The sequence below is a fragment of the Ammospiza nelsoni genome, chromosome Z, assembly GCF_027579445.1.
Source record: "Ammospiza nelsoni isolate bAmmNel1 chromosome Z, bAmmNel1.pri, whole genome shotgun sequence".
Lineage (NCBI taxonomy): Eukaryota > Metazoa > Chordata > Aves > Passeriformes > Passerellidae > Ammospiza > Ammospiza nelsoni.
In genome coordinates, this window is record NC_080669.1 from 6,373,997 (window position 1) to 6,388,900 (window position 14,904).

Below are 14,904 nucleotides of genomic sequence, written 5' to 3' on the forward strand. Positions count from 1 at the left end.
CTGGGGCCGCTCAGCGCAGCTCTCCCGGCTGGCACAGGGGCTGCCCTTGGGCAAGGCAGCTGTGCCGGCAGGGCCCGGGAGCTGTGCCGGCTCTGCCGGGCTGCCGGAGCTGCGGGACAGTCCCGCTGCGACTGCGCTCACCACAGCCTGGCCCGCTCGGCTGCTTTCTCTTTCCCACCCTCCTGGGGAGGCTCTGACATTTCCTCTTCCCTGATGGAAGTGCAGCTGCTGCCAAGGGAAACGTCCCCATACTCACTCTGTTCCCTTTGCTTGCCGGATGCCCCATCTGCTGTTCCTGTCCAGGAGAGCTGCTCTGCACGGGAGGAGGAGCCCGAGAAGGAGGCTTTGAAGATGGGGCAGCTGGGATCCCTCTGGTTGGAGCTCTGTTTAAAGATACACGGACTTACATGAGGACAGAGATTATTATATGGATATGTACATATGTAGCCTGCTATTTGTACAGGCATATTTCTATATGTCATATTTATGGATGTATGCTATGTATATGTTTATATACGTTTGTTATTACATATATGTTTATATATGTATCTAAGTGTACATATATACACATATATGTAATAACAAACATATATAAACATATACATAGCATATGGAAGTTGATATATCTGTCTTTAGTTCTACTTCCTATGTGTACAGTTTTGTTGCTATCTATGTCTCTTGATGCAGTCATAGATATATGGCCCTTTAAATAGATATATTGGTATTTGTATAGGTATACATGCCTATTTTTATGTTTTTACATGTATATTGATCCATTTCTATGTGTAATTATTTTTACCTATGTATACAGATGTATAGCTGTATATTTGTATTGATGCATTTGTGTAGATATTTAGTTTGGCATAGTGATATTTGTATATTTCTAGATAGGTTTGTGTTATATATGTATTTATATATTTTTTCTGTATATATATATTTAGTACTATTTTAATATGCATGGAGTGGGATAGTTGTATAATTCTATCCATAGAGTTCTTGGTACAAGGTTACTTGGGGAGGGAATGCATATTTTTGTATTTCTATATGGACTGTATACTTGTAGTAATATGCAATAAATTAAGTTGTTAAACACCTAATTGATCTTTCTGTTTAGTGAGTTGTAGAGGTTGGCAATAAATTAGGTTTGGTTAACTGAAGTTGGTATTTGTATATTTTTACATGGACTGGTTGTAAAAATGTAATAAATTCCTGTTTTTAACCTAAATTGAGATTTCTATAGAGCTATAGTTCTATAGTTCTCAATTTCTATATAGAAATTGAGATTTCTATTTTGTCAGCATGGGTGTAGCAATTTGTAAAAAAAGGACATTTTTCAACTGAAATTGATTCTTGTGAGTTGTAGCCACACCTCTCTTCACAGAGAGCAGCAGCTACAGCGTGTATTTGTCGATCAGCAGTGTGGCTCTAGCAGTCTGCAAGAAATATCATTTGTCAAGTGAGATGGATGTTCTGTGATTTGTGCTACCCAAAGCCATGGGCAGATGTAAATGCTGGAGGATTTTGGCCATGAAAATCTCCAGCCATGCCCAGCACGTGCCCCACTTGCACTCAGGCTGGGCAAGGGAAGTGCAGATTTGGGATGGCAGCAGAGCCCCACATTGGCTCAGAACTCACTGCAAAGGCCTGCTGAGAAAACTCCAGGACTCCACTGAGGCCTGCTGAGAAAACTCTGGGAGCACAGAACTCCTGCTCTGTGGATATGCAGATAATTCAGTCCATGTTTGGTTCTTTACATACATACACACACACAGATATATGTAGGCAGCACTTAGTAACCTGTACCATACTTGTGGGATTGTGTGAACTGAAATGGATTCTTCTCTGTTTATATATAGGGTCAGCAGACTTGTGCCATTCTGTAGCCATCCTGTAACAGTGGTCACTCTGTCTAAGCAGCGCAGTTGTAGCAATCTGTAATTAAGTTCCCTTTTAAACTGATATTGGCTTTGGGGCACTTCTCATTTTCATGACGAGTGACCACATCAATGTTTGTCCCTATTTCTTCACTGATCCTGAAGCTCTGATGAGTGTATGACAAGCCGTGGCACCCAATTGCTCACAGGTCTGTCCAGCTGTGGGTAATAAACATGTCTTCTCTGTGAAACATCCTTCTCAGGTTATTTGTCTAAGAGTTGTGGTCTATCTCTAGAACCCCTTCAGGCAGCACCCTCTCTGGGGAGGAGAGGGAAAAAATGTATGGGGATTATGGCATTTATTCTCCTTTAACACATATTTTCACTAAGCTATAGCCTAAACTCAGTAAGGAAAAAGATTTTCTTTAGTCATGCAGTGTAGAATAAATGGTGTGGGAATAGGCACAAACCAAGCTGCAGGAGCAGCCTGTTCTTGGTCTTAACAGGACATTGTGTACAGGAAAGCACCACAATCTTAATGATTCACCTCTTAGGTAAAGACACAATGGTCCACCATGTAAACCTACCTGGGGATGGAAACAACAAACGTCCCTGGGCTGGGGCAGAAGCCTGGGAGTCGAACACTTGGAAAAAGAGACGTGGCAAAGCCAGCCCAAGGCACAGGCACGCATTTGGCTGCAGGCAAGAGGGAGCTTGTACTGCCAGCAGGGGAAGGGACTCCAGGCAGAAGAGCTGGCCAGCGGCAGGGAGCAGCTCCTGCTGCCAGGACTCGCAGGATGCAGCAGCAGCGGGCACATCGCGGATGGACAGCGGAGCCGCTCCTGAGCCGCCAAGGTGACGCCTCCTGGGGCTGCAGTCACAGTGCAGTCACCTGTCCTGCAGGCTCTCTTTGGCTTCTTGAGCTCCAACCACTGCAGGAAGCAAACTTGAGCCAAAATCATAGAAATTATAAGACGTCAGGACTAGTTGGCCCACTGCAAATACTGGATTTTTAATTTCTTAGACTGTGTCTGCATTTAGTACCATCTATGTTTCAAAAGGAAGTGCTCAGCATTTAGAAGCATGCATTCTCTCCTTTAGCAGATACATATATATATATATATATATATATATATACATATATACATACATATATTTTTGTAATTTTATATGTTTGTAACATCCATCTGTGTGAAGAAAGGGCAAACTTAAGAAAGTGTAGTTGTTTTACAACATCATGCTTTCATAGAAATATATTTCAAATTATTTTCTAAGGTACCTATAGTATAAAGACACTTTGCTAAAACTAGTAAGGATGACAATTGCAGGGCTGTATTTTGGATTAAAATCTTATCCAACTTCTATTTAATTCTGTGCAATATTTCCATTAAATCTGATTAATGCCCAGGAATAAAAATGAAGATTTCTCTTTTGTTCTCTTTTTCTGGGAAACAAGGCATGTATCTACTTTTGATTTTTATTTTAAAGACAGTAAACCATTGGACTAATTGATACCTTGGAACATTTTTATCACAACTACTCATGGCTCTCAGGAATGGAAAGGTTAAAGGAAGGGAAGAGAGGAAATCATTTAAAGCAATGACCCGAGAATTATTTTACATCACTTTGTAAACTTGGTTAATTACATTATTATCTAAAAGTAATGTATATATGTACTTGGTATGAAGTATTAGCTGAGTAAATGCTATACAGAAACAAGTTCTCATCTGTGTTTTTGCTATCCTCGTGTTCTCTTCTTTCTTAGTAAAATCATGAGGAAAAACACTGCTGTCCTTTGAAAAATGAACCAGTTAAAATATTGACAAGTCTGAAGTTTGATTTAGGAATGTACAAACAATAATTTTAATTGTCGTCTAAGAAAAATAAAATTGTCATGTTATCTCTGGTAAACATCAGGCATTGTTAACAGTAGGGTTGCAAAAAGTATCTCCTAGATACAGTAAAGAACCTAATATGAAGGTCTCATAAATGATGGAGACAAGAGACATTGACCCTTGAAGATTCAAAGAATCATTTGATAACAATAAAAAGAGCTTGTCTAGCTCATCTTAGTTATACTTAAAATGTATTTTATATGGATTAGATTTATAGTGTTTGAAAACTCATCACTTCTTTTATGTTGCTGAATAATTAATGCTGATTATTTTAGTCACAGCCTACAGATTTAAAAGACAAACACAGCTACAGCTTGCAGAACAGAACCAGTATCACTTGATTTGTCAGTGAAGTATCAGAAAGTGTTGTAAATGACATAGACTGCCATCATGAGGTATTCCCAGTAGCTGTTCAACATTGCAAGTAAACTGAAATTTAGGTAAACTGAAATCCTCATAGGTCCGATTTGCAGTCTGTCAGCAAATTTGCTGAGAGCAAAACAAATTTCTGAATTGCCATGGCTATAAAGGAGGAAATGTGCCAGTAGAAAAAAGCTGATTAACAAATACTGTAAGAAATCATGAAATGACAATTAAACAACATGATGCAGAATTGTAAACACAAGGGGCCAGTATCATCATATCCTGTTTGAAAAGGCAGAAAAATTCAGTCAATTACATAGTTAAATGTGGATATTCTTAGTTCAGTTGAAGAAAGAACAGACATAATTTCTCCCAAGACAAGCCTGGGAAACTTAGAGGAAAGAATTAAAACATTAAAACAATGATTATTTCTCTTTCTGTAAGCGTTGTTTATAGATATGGTTCTAAAGAGTGTGCTATTCATAGTTCACCAGTATTGTGAGAGGAAGATTCCTAAAGGCAAGTCAGGTCTTAGGTCCACCATTGTTTATATAAGAACTGTAGATTTCTAAAACCCAAGTGCCTTTTCATGCCTTCTGATGATGGAGTCTCTGTATCACCTTTGTCTGTCTCCCATACCCCTTCAGTGATAGACATGTTTTCCTTTCCTCTCCCAAATTTAACACAGCTTTTTGAGAAAATTGACTGATGTAGCTTCTGCTGCTGGTGGTGGTGCTTTTGTCTGCAGGTGAGGGCAGGTGATTTGAACCAAGGATGGAGTCCACTGTAAAGACCCCAGGTTTTGCCAAGCCAAGGAAATCAATCACAATTGGGCTACTGGTGCTGAGCACTAGGTTTTTTCCCCTAGTTTTTGGAAAGCTATGAACTTAAGAAACCAAACAGATTTTCCTCCAGGAGAATACCAGCAGTAGTATGATGCCAATTTTTCCCACTTCTTTTGTGTGTCTGTGGTGCTTTTAAGAGTTCCTCAGTGCCCAACAGGAATGAAAGGGCCTGTGGTAGTGTGATTTGTGAGCTCTGTGTTGTGCCTTGCCACATGAGTGTTCATGACAAGCCAGACACCCCACTCGTGGCTTTGTCGAGTTAAATTCATCCCAATACTGTGCAAAGAGCAGCCCCGAGATGCTGAGAAGAGCAAGCAACGTGGGTGGGTGTGCATGCACACACTCGGGGCTGACTGCTGTGTGGGCAGAAGGTTTTGGACTGCTGTACATCTTCACTCTCCCAAGCTGGAGGAATTTATCAAATCTATATGAAATGAAAATATATCAAAATGAACGAAATAATGCATATTCATTTATCCTAGATGTAATTTAACATCTATACACTATTGCTGGCCAGGGGTCTGTGTCCAAATCAGGAACGGGATGGGACTGCTGAGGAACGCGCCTCGAGCTGTTTGTTTTCTCGCATCAGTCTCATTCCATGGTTATGACAATGGGAAGATGCCAGCAGCTCTTATCCCCAGCAGCAGACAAAGAACTTAATGTTATAACTTACTTCAAAAGTTTTTTGACTAATCACACAAAGCAAGAGCATATTGACAGTAGTTCTATCCAACCACTACAAGCAGACATCCCTTTTGTTAAAACAATGCTTGCTTATTTCTGTGACAGTTCCAGTTGTTGGTTTCTCTGGGTCTGGATTGAAGGCACTTGAGACAGTAGCTCATGTTCACACTCAGGTGTTTATTATTTCTTATCAGTAAAACAGTCTCACTACTGTGAGTTCGGCAGCTTTTCTTCAGAAGGCAAATATGGCTAACAATCTCTTGTTATAAAGTCTTTTAAGACTAAACTATCCAATTAAGAACTGATGCCTAGAATATTTTCCCTTTCAACCCAAAAACTGATCCCAAAGACCTTGCAATGCAGACTTTTCTGCCCCCAATTACAAAATGCCACCCAAACCCATGAAGAAGAAGGAAGAAGAAGCATGAAGAAGAAACCCAGGATGACACCCTGTGCCCTCCATCTTGCTTCCATCCACAACATCCTAAAAATCCCAAATCTAAATTTCTCACCAAGTGACACACCTAGACTGCTCTCTAGAATCTATTCCACACTTTTGTTGATTCTAGTCTATCTTGAAATCTTGGCAACTTTCTCCATGAATGAGGGTCCAAGTCAGTGCTCCTCTGGGGATCAGGGCACCCCAGAGCAGACAGAGAAATATTCCTGGTGCCCTGGGTTTCCATATCTTTGAATACAATACCTCCTTGTAAGCCTTAAAACACAATGCGCAGAGCTCTATTATTAAGCTTAGAATTCCTCATATCTTGCTAGATATACTTTTCTGAAGCTTAAGGAATTATTCTAGCCAAATGTTAATACACAAACCATTGTTTTATTTGTAATTTCTTTTCTACTTTTTATATAGGTTTCTGCAGACAAATCTGATGGCTACTGCTTTGTGGGAATCCACAAAATTAGAGGGTTTTGGGAAAGCTGCAAAAGGCAGGCCTCATATACGGTAGAACTGTGATTAGAGCTAAGCAGCAGCCATGAGATAGGTCAGCAGAAAAATTATTTAAACTGTAGAAAAACAAGGACAAACAATGGTCTGTGTATTAATGCTTGTCTAGAATAACTCTCTAAGCTACTGAAAAGTTTATCTAGCAAGATATTAGGAAGGTTGAAGCTTAATAAGAGAGCTCTGTGCATTGCGTTTTAAGGATTACAAGTAGGTGTTGTATTCGAAATAAGCAAGCATGTTTTTAACCAAAAGTATACGTGCTTATGGTGATTAGATAGAACTACTGTCAGTATGCTTTTGCTTTGTGTGATTGGTCAAGAAACTTATAAAGTAAGTTGTGGCATGAAATTCTTTGTCTGCTGCCTGGGATGTGAGCTGATGGCATCTTCCAATAGCAATAATCATGTAATGGGACTGATGAAAAATAAAACAGCTCAAAGCACATTCCACAGCAGTCCCCTTCTGTTTGTGATTTGTAAATAGCGCCCTGCAGGCGACACTGGTTAGCTCTACTCAGAGTTCTGCTGTCTCTGAGGCCTGCCTTTTGCAGCTTTCTCAAAACTCTTAGATTTGACGATTCCCACAGAGAGGTACTCTGTTTTTTGACTGTTTCTGTTGCCTTGTTTTGTTTTTGTTTGTTGCCCTGAGTTTCCTGAGAGGAAGAAACCCCAGGGACAGAAAGCACAATTTCTAGAGCACTGGCAGGGCAAAAATCCCAACAAGATGAAGCAACAAGAACAAATGGGTGAGTGTTTTTCTGGGCCCGGTTCACCTGTGATGGCAAGATCCTGCACATGAAGATGAAGGTGCAGATTGTCCTGTCTATGCTTATTCTACATCTTTCTAGGAAGTAGAGGAATCCTGATGGAGCCTGCCTGTGAAGCACTTGAGCTTTGAAAATCATGCTTCACTGTTTTTTACTGCTTTGGTTTTTATTTGTGAGCAGCATCCATTTGTAACATCAGCTGAGCCTGCTTCATTCCTGGTGCCATTCATCATTTCAGTGAAGAGGAGGAAGGAGACGTTAACACTGTGATAATGACATCAGGACCATTTACTCCATAACTAGCTTAGAGTAGGATTATAGAGTAGGACTGTAAATCAATAAATTGTCAGGAACTTCAACTCATCTGGAAGATTTCATTATTTCTCACCCTGTGAATAAGCTCAGCATTTCCTTCTGAGCTATCAGTTGTCTCTTAAATGTGTAAAGTGACATTTATGGCTTTCTTTGGTGTGTCTTGAAAGTGGGGAAGGATCTTCTTCATTCATCCTCCCCAGAGCACACTGCCTTTGGAATAGGACCCACTGGCAGGTTTTTGCCTAGCTGTGATATTTCTAGTTGAGGCAGTAAGGGCAATGGCATTTGCAGGAAAAAGCAAAGGAAGAATGGGGCAGGCCAAACACCCTGTGTGGATTCAGGCATTGAGTTGTGACTCAAGAGCATTTGGGTTCCTGTCGCTTGGATTTGAATCCCTAAGTGCAATGTCTTTGGCGGAATGAGAGCCTTGCTCAAGTGAGAAAGCAGAAAGGTCAGAGAGGGTGCTCGGGAAGGTCTCCTGTGGTGCAGAGCTGTCAGCGCCTGGGAGGTGAGAGCGGGCCCGGCCTTGGCCGGGGTGGAGCCCCAGCAGAGCGCCGGCAGAGGCCGGAGCAGTCTGAGCCCCGGCAGAGGCAGGCTGGAAGGAGGCCCTTGGAGCTGCAAGAGGCAGCAGCCGGGCCCTGGGTGCCTGTTCGTGGGAGCGGGCGAATCCTCCGCTCTCAGAGCCCAGGTGGCAGCTGGCTGCTGCCGAGGGGAAGCGCAGCCGTGCTGGGCACAGCCCAGCCTGGAGGCATTGGCTGTCTGCAGTGTGCCCAGGAGCAGAGAAAGGCCCAGGGCAGCCAAGGGTTGCTGGGCTGCCTGAGGATTCCTCCTCTTCTGCCGGCTGCCCTGCAACTCCTGGCAAAGGTCAGCAGTGTGTGCAGCACTCTGGGCACCGGGGCAGGGAGCCGGGCTGCTCGGCAGGCTGGAGCACAGGGCAGCCTCCTTCAGGCCCGGCTCTTGTGCCAGGGCAAGCGAGGCCAGCGTGAGGCAGGGACAGCTTGGCAGGGCACATCTGCAGGAGCCAGCGCCTCACGCAGCTCTGGGAGGAAGCGCCTGCAATCCTGCAGTTCTGCACTGAGCCAGAGCAAAGGTGTGAGATGCAGAGTGTTTGGCAGAAATATTCAGGCCCACTAGGCCAGCCTGCTTTGTGCTCTCTGGCACACAGCAAGCGCTGTGCAATGCAGCTCTGAGCTGCTGGGAGAGAGGGAATCCGGGATGTGCCTGAGGATTTTGCTTGAGTAGTGAACTGATTAGGAAGGGAGCAGAAGGGTTGCAGTAGGCAATTTGTGGGGTTTTTTGTTCGTTTCAGAAAGAAAGATGCAATGTTTCATCAGTCAGCAAAAGCACTTGCAGGACTTCTTGGCAAAATGCTTGTGTTTTGATTTTCAGAGTAGGAAGAAGAGATGTTGGGAAAATGTTAAAGTGTAACATATGGGGCCTAGTCTTGTGAATTCCTTGGGCTTTAACCGGCAGTGCTTAATGTGTCCAAGTTGCCTTCCCCCATTGCATTGCCTAATGTGTGCAAGTGTCTATCTTAACCCTGAGAATTAAGAGAATGGTCCTTCTAAGAAGGTAGGTGGAATGCATTCAAAGGAAGAAAGTGTTTTTTGGATGCTCTTGATTAGTAAAGGAGAATTTGAGGAATGGGAATATTTCTCAAACAACTGTGTCCAAGGCCCTGCCATATTCGATGTTTGAGCAGGTTAACAAGGTAATGAAGAAAAGTATCTTGTTTAACAGGTGGGAACTTGACCTTTTGTTGTGGTTGAGGGCAAATTTGGGAGTGAACCCACGAAGGGGTTCCTCTAGAAAGCAGATTCAATTGGCACCTCTCGCAACCGGTTTGGGAAAAAATACCTCCTTGGAGGAGAGTGGAAAAAACTGTTTATTAAGCAATAAAACCTAAACAATATTAAACAATAGAACCTCTTGCCACTCCAAAAGAGAGACAAACTCAGAAAGTCTCCTCCGTGGGCTGTGGCTCAGCTCACTCAGTCTCCTGTCAGTCCCTGTGGCGCTGGAAATGCTGCGGCCAGGCCCGGCTTGGTGGGTCAAAGGTGTGAGGTGCCAGTGCTCTTCTGGTGTTCAGTCTGGAGAAGGTCTAAACAGGTCCAAAGAAAATGGAAAAAAGCCCCACAGTCCAGAGAACTTCTTTGTCTCAGCTAGCTAAAACTAACTAAAATGAAGGCGAACTCTGTCCTGCTGTCTGTCCATCCGCAGACATCACAGTGCAGGAGCAGGAATGTGGAGGAGTGATTGCAGTTTCTGAATTAAACTCCAAACTTCTTCCCCCCGCCACTTCACTCTTGGAACAAGTCTCAAAGGTGCAAAACTTATTATTCAGCAAAACCAGGACAGATGACTGGGGATACAAGCATGATATAGTCAAGCCAGACAGCCTTGAAAGAGAAACAATGTATTGGTCAATCGGTGGGCAGTCAAGCTTTGAAAGGGGAGCAGTGCATAATGGAGCCCTTGGTGGCAGGGAGTCGGTATGCTGAGCCATCATGGCCTCATCTCACACACCGGCCATGTGTGGGCTGATGCTGTCACTGGGAAAATTCCACTCCTGAACAGGAGATACAGGGCCTGGTTCTGGGGTGGAGGGGTGAGAAGGATGAGATGCACAGCATTTTGATCCAAGGGATGTCCTGGAAGTGCACTGCCTACCTGCCCCTGCTGCCAAGCACCACAATCCATCTCCTTCTCTGGCTCAGCAGATTTTTGGGAATCCAGGGGTCGGTATGTATTATTTGCTTTGCAGGCCCGATTGTGGCTTAGGTTCTTTTGTGCATGGGTCTCCTCCTGAACCTGTGACAGTGACCACCAAGGACCTACAGTACACTCCTGCTCTGATGTCAATAAATTCTGAGAAGTGATAGAAATGTGTGTGATAAATTGGGGTAATGTTTAGCCTGTGAGTTTCCACAAAGTATTGAATATATCTTAATTCCATGGTTACAAAGTAGTAAGCGAGATTGCTGGGTGTACATATGTCAGAGAGGTGATTCCCTATGCACCGAATACTAAAATACAGTAATGCCACTTTTCTAACCCTGAGCTGGCAGCAGGGATTGGGCCCTGCTTGGAAACTTTCATTTTGGCAACTTCTGTTAGCAGGTAAGAAAGGTCAAAATGAAACATTTTCACCTTATGTTTTCCTCTGGTGGACCTTTTTTGGGAGCCAAGGTGTCCTGGGTGTGTGCAGAGCAGAGCAGCCCCAGAAACCCCTTGGCTTGCCCACCAGTTGTCATGCCTTGTTCCAGGTGTGCCCAGCTCTGGCAGGAGAAAGAGCCCGCAGCGCAGTGGGCACCGTGGCCTGCCCAGCCGGCACTCTCTGGCACAGAGCAGCAGCAGCAGCAGCACCGTTCAACCCGCTCCTGCCTTGGCTTCCCCTGGCACACAGAAGCCTCTGGAAATCAGCACCGCCAGTCGCGTTCCCAGCCTGGAGCAGCTCCTGCATGCAGGCAGATGCTGCCAGTTTGACTGCTTCCAAAGAGGAATAAAGGCAGAGATGTACATGCACCAGAGCCCTGGGCATGTCCAATAATTTGCAAATATGTGGGGAGATTTTTTTAGGAATGATTTCAGCTGTTATGCCAGCAGTGGCTTCTCTCCTGGTTCTGTGCAATGCTGTGGGCCATTTTCTTGGTCTGGTTTCCTTTGCTTGGGTCCTATCTGAGTGCTCAATTGGGGTCCAGGCTGTAGGTGCTTTGTGCAGTCTTGGAGTTCCTCTTGGATCCCTTGAACAACAGGGTTTGGCCCCATGACAGGAATTTTTGCTGCTTTTTGACAGAGGAGAACTTTGCAGGCTATTTTGTGTTTGCTGTAGTTGGTTATTGCTTGGCATAAATTCACAGAGAAACATAGAACATTGCTTTGTGATGTCAGGGCATGGTTTCTACATCGTCATAGTGACATCAGAAGGTTGCCTTGGTGCACAGAAGGCCTGAGTGTCAGAGCAGCTGTAGGTCTTGCTGAGAGCAGGCACATCCTGCTGGTTAAGGCATTTGTTGGGGGTAGCCGTGCACTGACGAGAGACTTTTATTTCTGACTGTGTGAGCAGAGTCAGCAGAGTTGTAGACCAGTGCCACAGGGATGGAGGAACTCAAGGCTGCATTTTTCGCTGCTTATGCAGTTTATTATTCCGGCTATTATCTCACTCACCTGGCATGTAAGTAGAGGTTTTCCCTGGGTGTAATCTATCTTGGCTTTTGTATGTCTTCCTGGTCTTTCTCAGTGACTGGGTCTCTGATTTTGAAACAGGAAGAACATTAGAATGCCACTAGTTTGGTAAACGTCCTTTCAAGTCGTTCAGCTTAAAAGGGGGCGTCTGTAGCCACAGGGGCAGCATTTGCAAGGGAACCTGCAGGGCTTCAGTTCCCTCCACAGGAGAGTTTGTGGCAGCAGAGTCTGTCATTTCCTCAGTTTACTGGAATTGGAAGACACCTTTGAAAATGTAGAATGGGAGACCTCCTTGGTGGGCCTTCTAAAAACTCTGCAGTTGTTCCCAGAATTCAGGAAAAGCTTCTTTCTTTCTAAATTTTCTCATGAAAGGATTTAATTGTCTAACTTGATCTTTTACTGAGTGCTAAAACAGTGGTTCCCTTTGCAAGGAAATGCAAATTCCAAAGCAGTGAGTGTCTACTCCAGAACCCTGGAGCTGCTGCTCTGCTGTTTCACAATGGAAGTGCCACAGCTCAGGGGGATTTTGGGGAAGCTTTTCTGGGCAACTGTTTCCAGCAAGAGAATTAATGAGAATTAGTGCATGATTTTTTAAAACAAGGACCTGAGGGAGAGGATAAAAAAAGGTGCTTGATGTGTTTGTTAGAACAGGAGCACCAAGTTTTAAAGAACAATATGCATTTTCTTGATCATGTTTGTATTCATTCTCTGGCAAAACAGGCCAAAGTGTAGGCACAATCATGAGTATTGTCCTGATCTCTTGCTGGCTGTGAATGAAATGTGTCTTTTGGAGGGAAGTTGTGAAACGGGAAGTCATCTCTGTTTGGGTTGACTTGTTCTGTGGGATTCAGCAGCCCAAGCAGTTTTCTCACAGCATCTGGTTTATTTTCTCTTCCCCACTACAGGTCATGTGAGGCGTACATTCAGAGATGCTGCTCATGAGGTGAGTGAGAAAGAGAGATTTCATATTGGGGTGCTGAAGAATTTTAGAGCAAGCTCAGAGCTTGGCCAGTGGCAGTAGAGAGTAGAGGGCCAGCTGGATAGGCCAGAAAAAAATCCATTTTGATGACTGCAGCATCACAAACAAAGGAATCACTGCCTAATTCCCCGCTTTTCCATTTCAGAACTTTAAAGAACTAGAAGCAAGGTGTTACAAAAATAACATTGTTACCAGATAAGAGGCAGGGTGAAGTATTCAAATGAGAGCAACTTGCAGTGCATTTCAATTGGTATTCCATTGCTATCAAAGTTCCTGATTTTTCCTTAAAAGATGTGGTGGTAAATGTGAAAAGAAATGAGGATCTAAATGATAGGTGACAGCCTGTCCCTCATGTTTCTCTCTTGCCACAGAGGACAGAACCAACAGCCATCTCTCCCCTGGCTCCCTCTGCTCCTGAAGAAGAATCCCAAGAGAAGCAAATTGAGGCGGATGAACGCCACACTCCATCATTGGTCACGCCAGAGCCTGGATATCCTGAGCCTGTAAGTGCTAGTTGTGTGTGGTGCTGTCTTTAGTGCAAGGCAGAGGTGCAACTTTTGGAGCAGCCAGCACTTCGTATTGCTGGCTGAGGATGCTGAGTGCCGGAGCTCGGGATATCCTGCAGGCAGCGTCAGCAGAACTTGGCCTTTGACGTGTGATGTTGAGGCCCCAAAGGGCTGGTGCCATGTCGGAGAGCATCTGGATCATTGGCTCAGGGAAGCTCCATCTCTGGGCTTCTGCAGCGCTGTGGCCGAGGGCACGCATTGTAGTGCTAAAGGTAACAGGGCTTTGTTTGTTTGTTTTCCCTTTTGGCAAGGTGTGTTTCACCTCTGGGACTGCTCTGCAGTTTTCTTCAGTTATTCTTAAGTTCTACAAAGTCTTATTGCCCAGTTGTCTTTTGGCTTTTGATAAGATTCAAAGAGATTGTTATTATGTTCATGATGCTGTGTGGGGCCATTCCCTTTCCATGTTTCCAAAGAAAGAAAGTGACTAGTTATGAAGCCTCCAAGCGAGGCAAGAAAGCAGAAGGGGCAAGTTTCTGTTGATGCATTTAGTGGGGAAGTCTGCCCCTTTACCAAGTGGCTTGGGGCTTGGAGTGAGTGTGAAGACACAAGTCCTTGACAGCTTTCTGCTGTTGCTCAGAACATGAAGGCCATCTTGCAAGAGTGGATGCTCTATTTGAAGGAAAATGTTCAACTCTGTGACTGGAGAGCTGTGTGGGTCAGAAGGCCCCAGGGGTTTGGTAGAAGATGAGCTGAACAAGAGCCAGCCTGGGACCAGGTGTCCAAGAAGGCCAATGGCATGGTGGCCTGTGTCAGCAGCAGTGGGGCAGCAGGAGCAGGGCAGTGAGCGTGGCCCTGTGCTGGGCAGTGCTGCACCCACAGCTGGAGTGCTGTGTGCAGCTGTGGGCCTGGGAAGCAGAAAGTCATGGAGTGGCTAAAGTGTTTTCACAAAAGCACACAGGAGCTGGGCAAGGGAGTGGAGAACAAGGCCAGTGAGGAGGTGCTGAGGGACCTTTAGTCTGGAAAATTGAAGTCTCTTGAGGGACCTTCACGCAGACTTCCATCAATCATTATGTGACAGTGCTCAGCGGTCCCTACTAAACATGCTCTTGGTAAAACCAAGTACTTTCGACACTGGAGGGGGGGACACTTGAATCTTGTGACTTGTTCCCTTGTGGGTTGTTGGTTTTCTAGGTGAGGTTTGCCGTGTTCATTTTCTTCTTTACCAGCATGCAAAGATATTTCTGAATAACGTTTCCGGTCCCTTTCCCACCATGGATGAGATTGTGATGTAGTTGGAGTTTTCCATGACTGCAGCAGCAGTAGCAAAGGCGTTGCAATCGTTTCCTCCTTTTCCATTTAAGAGCTTTCAAGAACAAAAACCAGCAATTTACAGAGATAGCATTGCTTGTTGATAGCAGTCAAGGAGGAATATGAACCGCATATCCATCTAGAGTTCTGTTGAATTGGCCCATTATACATTGGTCGGTGGGATTTAGAATCCATATGTCACTATGAAATGTTCTGA

At 44.4% G+C, this 14,904-nt stretch overlaps 1 pseudogene; it reads left to right on the forward strand.

Moving 5' to 3' along the window:
- The first annotated feature begins 2,671 nt into the window (after positions 1–2,671).
- The window catches only part of LOC132086438 (serine/threonine-protein kinase PAK 3-like), a 52,401-nt pseudogene continuing 40,168 nt past the window's right edge, over positions 2,672–14,904 (forward strand).